At 33.3% G+C, this 13891-nt stretch overlaps 1 long non-coding RNA gene across 1 annotated transcript in view; it reads left to right on the top strand.

The window, feature by feature from the left end:
* The window catches only part of LOC309644625, a 35027-nt gene extending 21337 nt beyond the window's left edge, over positions 1–13690 (top strand). Inside the window, exons 2-3 of the long non-coding RNA XR_014254525.1 lie at positions 10683–12620; positions 12937–13690. This is a non-coding gene — a long non-coding RNA (uncharacterized lncRNA). The remainder of the gene's footprint in view (positions 1–10682; positions 12621–12936) is intronic.
* The last annotated feature ends 201 nt before the right edge of the window (positions 13691–13891 follow it).

Here is a 13891-nt window from a genome sequence, read left to right as displayed (position 1 = left end):
ATTCTGTACCCATTTTTTTACTTTTTTGGTTGTTTGAGTTTTAAGACTTTATTGAGGAAAACTTGGCAAATACAACTATATATATTTCAAGTGCACAACATGATGATCTGATATACATATATGTTGTAGAATGATTACCAGATTAAAATAATTAACACATTCATCACCTCACAGTTAATTGTGTGTGTGTGAGATGAGAATGCTTAAGATCAACTCTCAGCAACTTTCAAGCATACAATACCTTATTATTAACTATAGTCACCATGCTGTACATTAGATCCTCAGAATTTGTTTGTTTTATAACTGAAAATTTATACCATTTGACCTACACCACCCCACTTCTTCCTCCCGCCAAACCCTTGGCAATCAGCGTCAGCATTCTAATCTCTGTTTCTGTGATAATTGGCTTTTTTTTTTTTTTAAGATTCTACATATAAATTGTACCATACAGTATCTGTCTTTCCATGTCTGGCTTATTTCACTTAACCTAACGACCTACAGATTCAGATTCATCCATGTTGTAGCAAGTGCCAAGCTTTTCTTATTTTTTATGGCTGAATAAATAATATTTAATTATACTGTAAATATAATAAAACTGTATGTGTATATATATATATATATATATATATATACACACACACACACACACACACACACACATTATAAGACATTGTCCTTATTCATTCATCCATTAAAAGACATTTAGCGTGTTTCCATATCTTGGCTTTTGTGATCAAGGCAGTATTGAACATGGTGTGGAGATAGCTTCTTAAGATACTGATTTCACTTCTTTTGGATAAATACCCAGATGTGAGATTGCTGGATCATAGTGTAATTCAATTGTTAATTTTTTGAGAAACCGCCATATTGTTATCTATAATGGCTGTACTGTTTTACATTCCTACTAACAGTGTATAATACAGTTGCCTTTTCTCCACATCCTCACCAATATTTGTTATTGCTTATCTTTTTGATAATAGCCATCCTAACAGGTGTGAAGTGATTATCTCTTTGTGGTTTTGATTTGCATTTTCCTAATGATTAGTGATGTTGAGCACATTTTCATATACCAATTGGCCATTTGTATGTCTTCTTTGGAAAAGTTTCTACTCAGGTTCTTTGCACATTTTTAAATTGCTTTTTTTTGTTGTTTGTTTTTTTGCTTTTGAGTTATATAAGTTCTTTATATACTTTGGGTATTAATCCCTTATCAAGTATATCATTTGTGAGTATTGTCTTCATTCTGTAGATTCCCTTTTCAATTCATTGATTGTTTACTTTGCAGATAGATTTTTAGTTTGATGTAGTCCCACTTATTTTAGCTTTTGCTGCCTTCGCTTTTGGTGTCTTATCCAAGAAATCGCTGCCAAGACCAATGTCGAGGATCTTTTTCCCTATTGCTTATAGAAGTTCTATAGTTTCAGGTATTACATTGGAATCTTTGATCCATTTTGACTTAACCTTGTGAGTGGCATAAGACTGGGGTCCAGTTTCATTCTTTTGCATGTGGATACCAAGTTTTTCCAGCATCATTTATTGAAGAGATTTCTTTCTCCATTGTATTTTCTTGTGCCCTTGTCAAAAATCAGTTGACCACATATGTGTTGGCTTATATCTGCACTCTGAATTTTGTTTCATTGGTCTGTGTGCCTGTTTTTATGCCCATACTATACTGTTTTGATTACTATAAATTTGGAATATAATAATAATATAATTTGTGGTATAATTTGGAATCAGAAAGTGTGATGTCTCCAGATTTCTTTTCTTCCTCAGAATTGCTTTGGCTATTCAGGGTCCTTTTGATTCCACATAAATATTAGAATAGGTTTTTTTCTACTTCTGTGAAAAATACCATTGAAACTTTGATAGGGATTACATTGAATCTTTAGATTGCTTTGAATACATTGGACATTTTCACAAACTAATTCAATCTTTCAAACCAAGAACATGGGATAGATTAACATTTATTTGTATCTTTTGAAATTCCTTTCATCAATATGTTATAGTTTTCAGTGTATAGGTATTTTACCTCCTTGGTTAAATTTATTCCTAAGTATTTTATGCTTTTTGATACTGTTGTAAATGGGGTTGCTTTCTTAATTTCTCCTTAGCATAATTCATTAGTGTATAAAATGCAACTGATTTGTGTGTGTTAATTTTATATCTTGCAACTTTATTTCATTTGTTCTAACAGTTTTTTTGGTGAATGCTCTTGGGTTTTCTATGTATAAGGTCGTATCATCTGAAAACAGATAATTTTATGTCTTCCTTTCTGATATGGATGACTTTTACTTCTATTTCTTGTTTAATTACTATGGTTAGGGTATCTAATACTATGTTGAGTAGAAATGGTAAGAATGGATATCTTTGTTTTGTTTCTGATTTTAAAGGAAAAGCTTGTAACTTTTCACCAGTGAGTATGGTCTTGTCATATATGACCTTTATTATGCTGAGGAATGTTCCTTCTATTACTAATTTGTTGAGAGTTTTTATTATGAATGGATATTGAATTTTGTCAAATGATTTTCCTGAACCTATTGAAATAATCATATCATCTTTATCCTTCATTCTGTTAATGTGGTTTATCACATTTGTTGATTTGCATATTTTAAACCAACTATATATTGCAGGAATAAGTCTCACTTGATCATAGTGTATGATCCTTTTAATGTGTTCTTGAATTCAGTTTGTTAGTAAGTTGTTGAGAATGTCTACACCTATATTATCAGACATATTGACCTATAATTTTTTTTCTTGTAGTGTCCTTGACTGGCTTTAGTGTCAGGATAATGCTGGCCTCATAAAATGAGTTTAGACGTGTTGTTTCCTCTTGAATTTTTTGTAAGAGTTTGAGAAATATTTGTAGTAATTCTTCTTTAAATGTTTGGTAGATTTCACGTTTGAAGGCATCTACTCCCGGGCTTGTATTTGCTGGGAGGTTTTCAAAGTATTGATTCGATCTCCTTGCTCATTATCATTCTGTTCAATTTTCTATTATTTCATGATTTAGTCTTGGTAAGTTGTATGTTTCTAGAGGTTTATCCATTTCTTCTAGGTTATCCAATTTCTTGGCATATAAATGTTTATAGTAGTCTCTTATGATCCTTTATATTTCTGTGGTATCAGAATGATTTGTTCCTCATTCATTTATAATTTTATTAAATTGAGTCATCTCTATTTTCTTCTTGGTGAGTCTTGTCAGTTTTATTATCTTAAAAAAAAAACTTTTAGTTTCAGTGGTATTTTCTATTTTCTCCTAGTCTCTAATTCATTTACTTCCATATTGATCTTTATTATTTTTCTTTCTGTTAACTTTGAGCTTAGTGTGTTCTCACTTTTTATTTCCTTGAGATATAAGATTAGGTTATTTGAGATTTTTTTTTAAATGTATGCCTATATCGCTATAATTGTCCTTAGAACTGCTTTTGCTCCATCCCATAGATTTTGGTATGCTGTGTCTCCATTTTTTTTTGACTCAAGATAGTTTTTGATTTTCATTTTGATTTGTTCTTTGATCTATTAGTTGGTCAGCGATGTGTTGTTTAATTTTCAAATATTTGTGAATTTTTCAGCTTTTCTCCTGCTTCTGATTTCTAGTTTCATAGCATTGTGGTAATAAAAGGTGCTTGATAGTTGATTTCAACTTTCTTAAATTTGGTAGGACTTGTTTTGTGATCTAACACATTGTCTATCCTTCAGAATGTCCCATGTGTGCTTGAGAAAAATATTTATTCTGGTACTGTTGGATGGAACATTCCTTATATGTCTGTTAGCTTCATTTGATATAAAGTATAGTTCAAGTCTATTATTTTCTTTATGATTGTCTAACTGATGATCTATTCATTGTTGAAAGTGGGATATTAATGTTCCCTACTACTATTGCATTGCTGTATATTTCACTATTGAAATCTGTCAATAATTTTTTAATATATTTATGTGCTCCATTATTGAGTTTGTATATGTTTACAAGTTTTAAATCTTCAGGAATTGACCTTGTGTTATTATATAATAACATTTTTTGTCTTGTTACAGGTTTTCACTTATAGTCTATTTTGTTTGACATAAGTATAGCTACCCCCATTCTCAGAGAAGATCTCTTTGGGGGTATTTGAGCTTTTTGGTACTTGAATGACCGTATCTTATCCCCACTTCGGGGAAGATTTTAGCCATTGTCGGCGCAGACTGTGGGGGTCTTCTGTGGCCAAGACTTCATAGGTCCTGTGTGGCAGTGGCCATTATGGTTATTAGGATCCTCAGAGACAAAGGCTACTGGGGTTCTCCTGTCCTTTTTTTTTCCTGGGGGAGGAAGATACACCCAAGGAGATCCCTCGTAGACCCTGGTCTGACATGCTGATATGACCCTGGTCCCAGCAGCAGAGCTGGGATCCTGGGATCAGGCACATGCAGAGCTACCTCATAACCTGAATACTGAGGTACAAGTGCACTTGCTACAGAAATGGTGCTGGTATCTAAGCTGTCAGCATGTGCAGATCTCCTGTGGAACCAGGGTCTGTGTCTCTGGGGATCACCATGGTACCTCTGGCTAAGGGGTTGATACAGCAGTGGCATGGGTCCTGGAATGACAAGGAGTAGTGGCTTGGGCCCAGAGGGCAGGGTGCAGTAGCAACACAGCCTGAGGATGGTGGATTAAAGTCTCATCGGAGCTGCAGGGGGCACAGCGGGACAGTAGCAGCATGTCCCCAGGGGTGCTCCATCAAAACCTTGTTCTGGGAACCTGTACTTGAGCTCAGGGCAGCAGAGGCTTCCCTGATATGTTGGGGCAAATCTATGACCTGGAACTGTGGACAGGTCTAAGAGCATTGGCAGCTCTGGTCCATACATGCTAAGGCACTGTTGTGATCTGTTCTTGGAGAGCAGGGTACAGCAGTGACTGGCTCCCCTGGGGGGCAGGTACCATCATTGCAACAGCCCTATCCCCAAGGAGTAGGTGTACCAGAGGGTCTCTAGGCAGCCCCATCAGCTGGAAGACGGAAGTATTTAGTGAAGACTGAAGGAGACCTCAGTAGCAAAGGCTACAAGTGTCCACAATGGCCAGGCTTCCTGGGGTTCTCCTGTTCTTTTTCCTGTGGGCTCTAATTCCTCTAAGTGGGTCCCTCCTGGCACTGTGATGTTCTGGACTTGGGGAAGGGGTGATGCAGGTAAAATGTGCCCTGTGCTTGTCTATGCGGCCATTCTTGGTTTCTGAGCTCAGCGGAATTTTTGCTGCTTCTTTGTTGTAGTCCACAGCTTTCCCTGAGCTTTTTTTTTTTGCAGCTGTTTATTTATTGCTTTTTTTTTTCTTTTTTCTTTTGTGGGTGAGATGAGTGTTGGAACCTACTAGCTCTCCATTTTGCTGACATTACCTCTGCTAATGTGTCTTTAAAATTACATTTGTCTATGTAGAATTAGGAACTTAGACTAGGGACAAATAGGTCTATTACCCAGAAAATATTTTAGGATTTAGATTCCATTTGGACTTTCCTAACTTACATATTTTGGTATTGAATTAAGTGCACACACACACACACACACACACACACACACGGAGCACAAATTGTGCCTCAATTCATTCTTCATCAAAGGTAGAAACAGTCTATGTCAGAAACATCAATATCTAAATCATCAACATTATTTCAGTACATACTGTGTTCAAGATACTGCTTCAAACACTGTTTGAACTGTGAAGTTTTATAGTGTGATCTCTTTTCCTCTTAAGATGCCTAGAGTCTAGCCATGGATACAGAGAGTATACATGAAATAATACTTTGACCTATTTGGGCTCTTAAAAATGAAAGGCATTCATAATAGGAGGGAGGGCCTATTTTGTGAAGGCAGAATGATGGGCTGGAGTTATTACAAAATAATTTTTTACTTGCTGTGGCTTTCCTCATATAAGCATTCCTTAAACTAAGTCTACTTACCTTCTCCTTTCACAGATTTTTCCAATCCAGATAGTATAGTTAGGAAACTCAGTATTAAACAAAGTGAAGCACATTACTGAACTTCTCTCAGGCAAATATGCCTTCTGACTATATAACAAAGGATAATTGCATTCTGGTTTCCCAAACTAACTTGCCCAGAGAATCCAATTTTTGGCCCAATGTCTCAGTATTCTACAGTGTTAGATAGGTTGAAAATCATTGCCATTGTTGAATAAAGTTAAATAATACTTTTTTCCAAATGTAATATAAAGGGAAAATTAACAATATTAGTTGCATTAATTAATAAAGCATCAATACATACAAGAAATGAACCTGTTGCATCTGTGTTATAGATGAAATGTTAATCAATCTTTACATTTTCCAGTATCACACAGTAGTTAGTATTCTCTAGTCTCATGTATACAGTGATTTGTAGAATTAATGTTAACTGACCATAGAGTGATGAATTTCTATTCAGCTGGTTATTTCATTAAGTACTTAAAGCTCATCCCAGACATGCATCAGGAATTCATAAACACTTGCAGGTAGAGGGTTTGTTGGCATTTGGTTTCATCTGGGATACTCATACACTTTTCAAATATTTAAGGATGGATTTTACTCAGTTAATATTCTTTTTATATTAGGGAAACATTTTTTTTTTCAATTGAGGGAAATTTGCTGTACACTTTTACCAGTTAAGAAGTGAGCTGTACATTTGATTTAAAAAAGACATGAAATAAAGATTTAGTTGACTCCCCACCTTTTATTTTTGTGTATCATCCTATGAACACACAAGTTTGTTTGGGCTTCTGTGAGTCAAAAACTTGAAAATGTCTAGTTAATCTCTCTTACTCTCTGTTCTCTAATTCATATCAGAATCCCTAAATTTCTGACAGTTATGGGGAAAAAAGGCTATTTTGAATAGTCAATTATGGGAGTGCCACTACCATAATAAAGTGCATTTTACCATTTTGAGTATTCCAATAACACTTTTAAAAGCAAACGTAAATTTTATGAAATCTTAAATATTCAACTGTTTTAGGAGGCCATTCATTTTTAAAAATATTTACTGACAGTTGTCAGTCTTTCAAAGATGGAGGGTAAATTTTTGTGTGTGTGTTTTGTTTTCATTTTTTTAAGTTCAGTTTAAGGACATGTAAGGACTGTACATTTTATATTGTCACCTGTAAACTTTTACATTTATTTTAGAGGTCTCTCACTCTGAAAACTATATCTTGGCACATTGGCTAGAATGACTTAAAGGAGTACATAGATAAGTTCCTTATTTTAGGTTTACCAATTCTTTTGATTCTTGCCCAACCATGACTATTGTTTCATATATTTTGTTGTTTCTTGCCATTCGCAAGTGTATGTTAACTTTGTTTATACCAAGCAATGGATATTTTTAGCAATAACATGACAAACTATGCTATACTTTCAAGTATGTATATCCATCAATCATTAAGAAATGATGTTCCATTATGCTTATATTTATATAGCTTTTTAACATGTGATTTTATACAGATAGTTTGATTTCAAACTTCATTTTATGTTCTTAGTTTTCTAAACTAGATTCAGTTCTTACGTTGACTTCCTTGACAAATGTAATAGCATATGTGGCAATAAATGTTTTATAAGCTGTATATTAATCATTCAGACCAAAAGTATTTCTATTAATTTTGTAATGAGAAAGTAGGAAAACTGACTTTTACAGTTACACATTATATTTTAAGTCAACAACAGCATTTAAAGGATTTTACATATTTTGCCTTTTTATTATTGTATCCTTTTATCATGTCTCAAACAACCACCAGATTTCTATGATAATTCATTCTCTCTAATGATAGTTAACCAATTTAGGCACATATAATTTATAAATATCAATAACTCTCTTGTTACACATTAGAATGAAGAGTATCATTAGATTATTTATCTTTCTTTTCCGAAAGAAATTGTCTATATTGACAGTTTGAGAACTGCAAATAAAAGAATACCATATTCTAACTAAAGATATGGATTAACAGAAAACCAAACTTATAAGAATATTTGGAAAGTAAATGCAAAGGAAAGACAAGCATAATAAAACTTTCAAGAGGTCAAGAAATAAAATTTTAAAAATAACAATATTATTAATTTCTATTTTTAAATAAACTTTTCAGAACACTTACAGAGTTTCAGAAAAATTTTAAAACTACAGAGAGGTCCTATATACCCCCCACCTAGTTTCACCTACTATTAATATCTTACACAAGTTTGGTAACTATGTTACAATTAATGATCAAATATTGACATATATTATTATTAACCCAAATCCATAATTCAGATTTCCTTAGCTCCTAATTTACTTTTTCTGTTCCAGAAGCCTATCCAGGATCTTATATTACATTTAGTCATTATATCTCCTTAGGCTCCGCTTGGCTGGGAGAACTTCTCAGATTTGACTTGTTTTTCATAATCTTGAAAATTTTAAGTAATACGGGTCAGCCATTTTGTAAAATGTCCTTCAATTCGGAACTATTCTGTTGTTTTTTCTCATGATTAGACCGGTGTTGTGGCTTTTGGGGAGAAAGACCACAGAGGTAAAATGACACTTGGATTACATCATCTCAAGTTTACATGCTATCAGCCCAGTTTATGTTTATGTTGACCTGGATTGTGTGACTGAGATTGTGTTTGACAGTTTTCTACACTGTAAAATTACTCTCTTCTCTTCTTTCCATATTGTAACCTTTGGAAAGAAGCCACTATGCCCACATTTAAGGAGTGGGAAGTTATGTTCCCTCTCCTTAAGGGAGAAGTATTTACGTATTAATAATATTTTTGGAATTCTGCATAAGAGATTTGTCTCTCATTCTCCACTTACTCATTTATTAAATAACTTACATCACAATGAACTCATGGGTATTCTATACCTTGCAAGATAATCTAATACTTCTTTACTTTGTTGGTCAAATTGTTCTAGCTTTGGCCATTAGGAGCTCTTTCACTTGACTCCTATGTTCCTTTGACATACCCTTTCATTATGGGAGTGTGTGTGTGTGTGTCTGTGTGTGTGTGTGTGTGTGTGTGTGTGTGTGTGTTTTATTTTGCTTCTGAATACTTCCATACTTTCTGGTACTACAAAATACTCCAAGCTCATTCTTGTGTATTTCTTGTCCCCGTCCTGGAATCAGCCATTTCTCCAAGAAGTCCTAGCTCCCTTTAGTAGAGAATTGTACTGGAAACCAAAGTCTAGGTGCTAGATACAGTTGTTGCTCCTGGACTATTATTGATTCTAGATCCTTTAAGCTGATAGAGCAAGGAAATATATGTGTATACTAACCCTTGTATATGCATATTTCTATAACTATGTCTATATGTCACCTTGTATCTGTGTTAAGCTAAAAATGAGTTTAGGGTGAGGTCCCTAACTCTAACCCATTACTACATGGATCGTTCTAGTTTCTTCCCCTTGCTTATTTGTAAATTCTCACTCCAAGAGCAAGAAACCTGGCTCCCACTATCTGCTACTTAAATGTTCAATTCCAGAGCACATAGAGAGCATCAGTCTTGTGAACCTGTGCCATGTGGGGTGCCGCTTTATCAGTTAGAGTACAGTGCTATGCACATGTTCTCTTGATGTTGATTTTACAGGCTCCACTAATTTCCAGTGTTTCCTAGGTAAGCACCTTTTTACCCCACCCTCTTCTGTGAGATTGTTTCATATGTTTTGTCATGGTTTACATTTGATCTTTGTCATTTCTCTCACTTCCTAAATTATTTTTTTTAATTTGCATATGTTAGATGCCACAATTTTTGCTCTAAATTTCTATTGATCTTGACAAATGCATAATATCATATATCCACAATTACAGTATTATACAAAATAATATAACCACCCTTAAAAATCTCCTGTGTTCACCTCTTCAGCTTTTTCTTTCTTCCCCCTGAACCCCTGGAAACCACCAAACTTTTTACTATTGCTATAGTTTAAGCCTTTTTCGGAATATCATTTGATTGGAATCACATAATATTGTAGACTTTTCAAACTGATTTCTTTCATTTAGTAACATGTATTTAAGGTTCTTTGACTCTTTTTGTCTGAGAATTCATTTTTTTAAAACATAATATTCCATTGTATATTACGTGTATAATAGATGGTTCATTTATTCACCTATTAAAGGGCATCTGGGTTTCTTCCATTTTTTGGTAAATATGAATAAAACTGCTACAAACATTAATGTGCAGGTTTTAGTGTGGAGAAAATATTTCAGATCATTTGGGTAAATATCCAGGAGACTGATTACTGGATTATATGATGAAACTATGTTTAGCTTCGTAAGAAACTGCAAAACTGTCTTCCAAAGTGGCTGTACCACTTTGCACTTCCACTAGCAATGAGTACGTATTCCCGTTGCTCCCTATTCTCATTAGCCATTGCTATTGTATTTTCAGCTTTTTTTTAGGATACTGGCCACAGGTATACAGTGGTATCTCACTGTTGTTTTAATTTGCAGTTTTCTAATGACAAAGTGCCTGTTTAGACCTTTTTCTCATTTTCAAATTAAGTTGCTTTAACATTGGTAAATTTTAAAAATTATTTGTATATATTATGTGCAAAGTTTCTTATCAGATATGTGTTTTGCAAAATTTTCACTCTGTGGCTTGGCTTTTCATTCTCTTAATACTAACACAATTATTAATACTAATTTTATTTTCTCTTTAGAGAGCAGAAATCTTAATTTTAATGAAGCCTACTCTATCAACATTTTTCTCTCATAGATTGCGCTATTATTGTAATACCCAAGAGTCATGGCCCAACCCAAGGACACAGATATTCTCCTATGTTTTTGCCTTTAAGTTTTATAATTTTGTATTTTATATTTAGGGGTGATCCATTTCGAGGTAATTTTGTGAAAGGTAAGGTCTGTGCATAGGTTTATTTTTTTCCATATGGATATTCAATTATCCTTGTACTGTTGGTGAATGGACTAGTCTTTCTCCATTTAAATGCTTTTGTTCCTTTGTGAAAGATCAGTTGATTAGATTTATTTCAAGATATTTGTGGATTCTTTATTCTGTTTCAATAATCTATGTGTCTCTGGTTTTGCCAAAACCATACTGTCTTTATTACTGAAAGCTTATAGCAGGTCTTGAAATTGAGAGTGTTAGCTAGCCAACTGTATTATTTTTTGATATTATATTGGCTTTTCTAAGTCTTTTGCCTTCCCATGTAAAATTTACAGGCAGTTTGGTTGTATGTACAGAATAGCTTTCTGGGATATTGATTGAGGTTGCATTGTATCTGTAGATGGATTTGGAATACACTGGCATCTTAACAGTATCAAATCTTCTAATTCATAAATGTGAAATATAGCTCCATTTAGTTAGAAATTTTATTTCTTTTATCAGAGTGTTATAGTTTTTCACAAATAAATTCTGTATGTTATTAGATTTATACCCACCTATTTCATTCTTTGGTGCTATTTAACTTCTTAAATTTCAAATTCCTATTGTTTTTTTTTTTTTTATATTGGAAAGTCATTGATTTTTTTATGTTAACTTTGTATCCTGCAAATTTTCTATATTCACTTACTAGTTTCAGGATATTTTTGTTGATTCTTCAGGAATTTTTACATAGACAGTCACATCATCTGTGAACAAAGATAGTTTTATTTCGTTGTTTCTGATATCTACAGTTTTTCATTTACAGTCTTACTATACTTGTTATGATATTCAGTACATTGTTGAATAGGAATGGTTAGAGAGGACCTTCTTGCTTTGTTCCTGTTTTTACGGGCAGAGGGTCAAGTTTCTAACATTTAATATGACTTTAGCTATAGTTTTTTAGTAGATGTTCTTTATTAAGTTGAGGAAGTTTCCCTCTATTCCTAGTTAACTAAGAATTTTATACTGAAAGTGTGTTGGATATTTTTCAAATAAGAGGTTTTTTTTCACGTTAATTGATAGAATCATTTGATTTTTCTTCTTTAGCCTATTGATGAAGTGGATCATATTCACTAATTTTCAAATCACACCTGGAATTAATCCCACTTGGGCATGGTGTAAAGTTTTTGTATGCATTTTTATATTTAATTTGCTAATATATTGTTGAATCTTAGGTAAATTTGAAAATAGCAGAACAAAAACGCACATAATATTCCTTTTTGATTTATATTATTTTTACTGAGTGTTTTTGTGAAAACACTAATTGTCTATATTTAATTATTTATTTTATTTACCTAGGAGGGTAGTGTATTTTTGTCACAATTATAGTTGTAATGTTTTTAAAACTTGAATTTTCAAACTTTCATTTTATGAACAATTGTTGATTTTTAAAATCATTGGTATATAGAATTTATTTACTATAAATATTCATATCTTTGGGTTTATTCTTTATTATCAATATGATAGGCTAATGTTAATAACCAGAGGATGTACTTTACCTTAAACCTCACTTTTTAATTAGATTTGTTCACATTTTTATTTTTTCAAATAAATAATGTTAAAGGTTAAGAAAGAATATTTTATTGTATGTGTAAAACATACATTTATGAAGGTAATAATTTCATTTCCATCCTTTTTAGTTAGGTATAAAATGAACATTTTTCTTATTTTGATTTGAATACAGACAGTATTTAGGGATTATGATTTAGAAATGCTTAATCTCTATTGTATTTTTAGTACATACTCTTGGTAGTAGTCAATATAAAGTATATAGTAACTTTTCTCCTGTTTTTTTTTTTTTTTAATTTTATTTATTTATTTATTTATTTATTTATGGCTGTGTTGGGTCTTCGTTTCTGTGCGAGGGCTTTCTCTAGTTGCGGCTAGCGGGGACCACTCTTCATCGCGGTGCACGGGCCTCTCACTATCGCGGCCTCTCTTGTTGCGGAGCACAGGCTCCAGACACGCAGGCTCAGTAGTTGTGGCTCACGGGCCTAGTTGCTCCGCGGCATGTGGGATCTTCCCAGACCAGGGCTCGAACCCGTATTCCCTGCATTGGCAGGCAGATTCTCAACCACTGCGCCACCAGGGAAGCCCTCTCCTGTTTTTAATGTTTATTGCTGAGAACCATCCATGTTCCATTCTGCTAGATAAATGACACTTGCATTATAAAGTCCAGTTCAACTCTTCATTTTTTCGTGGATAAAATATTCAAAAGTCAGAATTACATACCTAGAATATTTTTTAAATATAGAAAGAAAATAATTGTCGCTTTTAATCTTTTTTTCTTGTGTTGAGAGCATGTTCTCCCGTTTCATCCTTGTTGTCACTTATTGCAGAATTTCCTTCTTTTTAAGGCTGAATAATATTTCATTATCTGCATATGCCACATTTTCTTTATCCATCCATTCAGGGATTTTTAGGTTGTTTCCACATCTTGGCTATTGTGACTAAGGCTGCAATGAATATGAAAGTACAAATATTGCTTCAAGATTTGGATTTCAATTCTTGTGGATAAATCCTCAAAAGTAGGATGGCTGGATCATATGGTAGTTCTATTTTTAATTTTTTGGGGAACCTCCGTATTATTTTCCATCGTGGCTGCACCATTTTAAATTTCCACCAATAGTGTACAAGGATTCCAATTTCTCCACATTTTTACCAACACTTGATATCGCTTGTCTTTTTGATAACAGCATTTTAACAGATGTGAGGTGATATCTCATTGTGGTTTCGATTTATATTTTCCTGATGAATAGTGATGTTGAGCATCTTTTTATATACCTGTTGGCCTTTTGTATGTCTCCTTGGTGAAATGAATATTCTAGTCTTTTTGCCCATTTTTAAATAAACTAAATTCATATAATTGAGAAAATGTGTCAGGTCTGTTGTGTGCCAAAGATAGGAACAACAGGAATCTCCATCAACAGGGCATTGGTTAAATAACATGGTAGAAAAGGAGATTATAGAGAGGAATTGCTATTTGAGGCCTATTAGAATTGTTCTATATTGGGGTAAAAATGGCTAATCCTTTACTTTTTCTC

The sequence above is a fragment of the Balaenoptera physalus genome (assembly GCF_965194825.1).
Source record: "Balaenoptera physalus genome assembly, chromosome: 1".
NCBI lineage: Eukaryota > Metazoa > Chordata > Mammalia > Artiodactyla > Balaenopteridae > Balaenoptera > Balaenoptera physalus.
The sequence above is the reverse complement of the archived record's forward strand: the minus strand, read 5'-3'. Positions and strand labels throughout refer to the sequence as shown.